This window comes from Gymnodraco acuticeps, unplaced genomic scaffold (genome assembly GCF_902827175.1).
Source record: "Gymnodraco acuticeps unplaced genomic scaffold, fGymAcu1.1, whole genome shotgun sequence".
NCBI classification, from domain to species: domain Eukaryota; kingdom Metazoa; phylum Chordata; class Actinopteri; order Perciformes; family Bathydraconidae; genus Gymnodraco; species Gymnodraco acuticeps.
The window spans coordinates 44,083-48,570 of record NW_022991722.1 but is presented as its reverse complement, the minus strand read 5'-3'; positions in this window follow the sequence as shown (position 1 = coordinate 48,570).

Below are 4,488 nucleotides of genomic sequence, written 5' to 3'. Positions count from 1 at the left end.
TAGTGTCTCTTTAGCAGGGTAACAGTCATGGCAACATGTCCAGACCCTGACTGGACTTAAGCCAATTTGCATTGGAACTACACCTTGCATTCTTCCAGGCCCATCTACATGCATCCAGTGTACAAGGAACAAGAACCAGGGGTCAACATGGATACATTTTACCCCGAAATAGTGTCTCTTTAGCAGGGTAACAGTCATGGCAACATGTCCAGACCCTGACTGGACTTAAGCCAATTTGCATTGGAACTACACCTTGCATTCTTCCAGGGACACCAGCATGCATCCAGTGTACAAGGATGAAGAACCAGGGGTCAACATGGATACATTTTACCCCGAAATAGTGTCTCTTTAGCAGGGTAACAGTCATGGCAACATGTCCAGACCCTGACTGGACTTAAGCCAATTTGCATTGGAACTACACCTTGCATTCTTCCAGGCCCATCTACATGCATCCAGTGTACAAGGATGAAGAACCAGGGGTCAACATGGATACATTTTACCCCGAAATAGTGTCTCTTTAGCAGGGTAACAGTCATGGCAACATGTCCAGACCCTGACTGGACTTAAGCCAATTTGCATTAGAACTACACCTTGCATTCTTCCAGGCCCATCTACATGCATCCAGTGTACAAGGAACAAGAACCAGGGGTCAACATGGATACATTTTACCCCGAAATAGTGTCTCTTTAGCAGGGTAACAGTCATGGCAACATGTCCAGACCCTGACTGGACTTAAGCCAATTTGCATTGGAACTACACCTTGCATTCTTCCAGGCCCATCTACATGCATCCAGTGTACAAGGAACAAGAACCAGGGGTCAACATGGATACATTTTACCCCGAAATAGTGTCTCTTTAGCAGGGTAACAGTCATGGCAACATGTCCAGACCCTGACTGGACTTAAGCCAATTTGCATTGGAACTACACCTTGCATTCTTCCAGGGACACCAGCATGCATCCAGTGTACAAGGATGAAGAACCAGGGGTCAACATGGATACATTTTACCCCGAAATAGTGTCTCTTTAGCAGGGTAACAGTCATGTCAACATGTCCAGACCCTGACTGGACTTAAGCCAATTTGCATTGGAACTACACCTTGCATTCTTCCAGGCCCATCTACATGCATCCAGTGTACAAGGAACAAGAACCAAGGGTCAACATGGATACATTTTACCCCGAAATAGTGTCTCTTTAGCAGGGTAACAGTCATGGCAACATGTCCAGACCCTGACTGGACTTAAGCCAATTTGCATTGGAACTACACCTTGCATTCTTCCAGGCCCATCTACATGCATCCAGTTTACAAGGATGAAGAACCAGGGGTCAACATGGATACATTTTACCCCGAAATAGTGTCTCTTTAGCAGGGTAACAGTCATGGCAACATGTCCAGACCCTGACTGGACTTAAGCCAATTTGCATTGGAACTACACCTTGCATTCTTCCAGGCCCATCTACATGCATCCAGTGTACAAGGAACAAGAACCAGGGGTCAACATGGATACATTTTACCCCGAAATAGTGTCTCTTTAGCAGGGTAACAGTCATGGCAACATGTCCAGACCCTGACTGGACTTAAGCCAATTTGCATTGGAACTACACCTTGCATTCTTCCAGGGACACCAGCATGCATCCAGTGTACAAGGATGAAGAACCAGGGGTCAACATGGATACATTTTACCCCGAAATAGTGTCTCTTTAGCAGGGTAACAGTCATGTCAACATGTCCAGACCCTGACTGGACTTAAGCCAATTTGCATTGGAACTACACCTTGCATTCTTCCAGGCCCATCTACATGCATCCAGTGTACAAGGAACAAGAACCAAGGGTCAACATGGATACATTTTACCCCGAAATAGTGTCTCTTTAGCAGGGTAACAGTCATGGCAACATGTCCAGACCCTGACTGGACTTAAGCCAATTTGCATTGGAACTACACCTTGCATTCTTCCAGGCCCATCTACATGCATCCAGTGTACAAGGAACAAGAACCAGGGGTCAACATGGATACATTTTACCCCGAAATAGTGTCTCTTTAGCAGGGTAACAGTCATGGCAACATGTCCAGACCCTGACTGGACTTAAGCCAATTTGCATTGGAACTACACCTTGCATTCTTCCAGGCCCATCTACATGCATCCAGTGTACAAGGAACAAGAACCAGGGGTCAACATGGATACATTTTACCCCGAAATAGTGTCTCTTTAGCAGGGTAACAGTCATGGCAACATGTCCAGACCCTGACTGGACTTAGCCAATTTGCATTGGAACTACACCTTGCATTCTTCCAGGGACACCAGCATGCATCCAGTGTACAAGGATGAAGAACCAGGGGTCAACATGGATACATTTTACCCCGAAATAGTGTCTCTTTAGCAGGGTAACAGTCATGGCAACATGTCCAGACCCTGACTGGACTTAAGCCAATTTGCATTGGAACTACACCTTGCATTCTTCCAGGCCCATCTACATGCATCCAGTGTACAAGGATGAAGAACCAGGGGTCAACATGGATACATTTTACCCCGAAATAGTGTCTCTTTAGCAGGGTAACAGTCATGGCAACATGTCCAGACCCTGACTGGACTTAAGCCAATTTGCATTAGAACTACACCTTGCATTCTTCCAGGCCCATCTACATGCATCCAGTGTACAAGGAACAAGAACCAGGGGTCAACATGGATACATTTTACCCCGAAATAGTGTCTCTTTAGCAGGGTAACAGTCATGGCAACATGTCCAGACCCTGACTGGACTTAAGCCAATTTGCATTGGAACTACACCTTGCATTCTTCCAGGCCCATCTACATGCATCCAGTGTACAAGGAACAAGAACCAGGGGTCAACATGGATACATTTTACCCCGAAATAGTGTCTCTTTAGCAGGGTAACAGTCATGGCAACATGTCCAGACCCTGACTGGACTTAAGCCAATTTGCATTGGAACTACACCTTGCATTCTTCCAGGCCCATCTACATGCATCCAGTGTACAAGGAAGAAGAACCAGGGGTCAACATGGATACATTTTACCCCGAAATAGTGTCTCTTTAGCAGGGTAACAGTCATGGCAACATGTCCAGACCCTGACTGGACTTAAGCCAATTTGCATTGGAACTACACCTTGCATTCTTCCAGGGACACCAGCATGCATCCAGTGTACAAGGATGAAGAACCAGGGGTCAACATGGATACATTTTACCCCGAAATAGTGTCTCTTTAGCAGGGTAACAGTCATGGCAACATGTCCAGACCCTGACTGGACTTAAGCCAATTTGCATTGGAACTACACCTTGCATTCTTCCAGGCCCATCTACATGCATCCAGTGTACAAGGATGAAGAACCAGGGGTCAACATGGATACATTTTACCCCGAAATAGTGTCTCTTTAGCAGGGTAACAGTCATGGCAACATGTCCAGACCCTGACTGGACTTAAGCCAATTTGCATTAGAACTACACCTTGCATTCTTCCAGGCCCATCTACATGCATCCAGTGTACAAGGAACAAGAACCAGGGGTCAACATGGATACATTTTACTCCGAAATAGTGTCTCTTTAGCAGGGTAACAGTCATGGCAACATGTCCAGACCCTGACTGGACTTAAGCCAATTTGCATTGGAACTACACCTTGCATTCTTCCAGGCCCATCTACATGCATCCAGTGTACAAGGAACAAGAACCAGGGGTCAACATGGATACATTTTACCCCGAAATAGTGTCTCTTTAGCAGGGTAACAGTCATGGCAACATGTCCAGACCCTGACTGGACTTAAGCCAATTTGCATTGGAACTACACCTTGCATTCTTCCAGGGACACCAGCATGCATCCAGTGTACAAGGATGAAGAACCAGGGGTCAACATGGATACATTTTACCCCGAAATAGTGTCTCTTTAGCAGGGTAACAGTCATGGCAACATGTCCAGACCCTGACTGGACTTAAGCCAATTTGCATTGGAACTACACCTTGCATTCTTCCAGGCCCATCTACATGCATCCAGTGTACAAGGATGAAGAACCAGGGGTCAACATGGATACATTTTACCCCGAAATAGTGTCTCTTTAGCAGGGTAACAGTCATGGCAACATGTCCAGACCCTGACTGGACTTAAGCCAATTTGCATTAGAACTACACCTTGCATTCTTCCAGGCCCATCTACATGCATCCAGTGTACAAGGAACAAGAACCAGGGGTCAACATGGATACATTTTACCCCGAAATAGTGTCTCTTTAGCAGGGTAACAGTCATGGCAACATGTCCAGACCCTGACTGGACTTAAGCCAATTTGCATTGGAACTACACCTTGCATTCTTCCAGGCCCATCTACATGCATCCAGTGTACAAGGAACAAGAACCAGGGGTCAACATGGATACATTTTACCCCGAAATAGTGTCTCTTAAGGCGGGTAACAGTCATGGGAACATGGGGTGATGTATATGGGCACTTGAGCACCAGCAAGACCCCCACCTCCATAACCTTGTG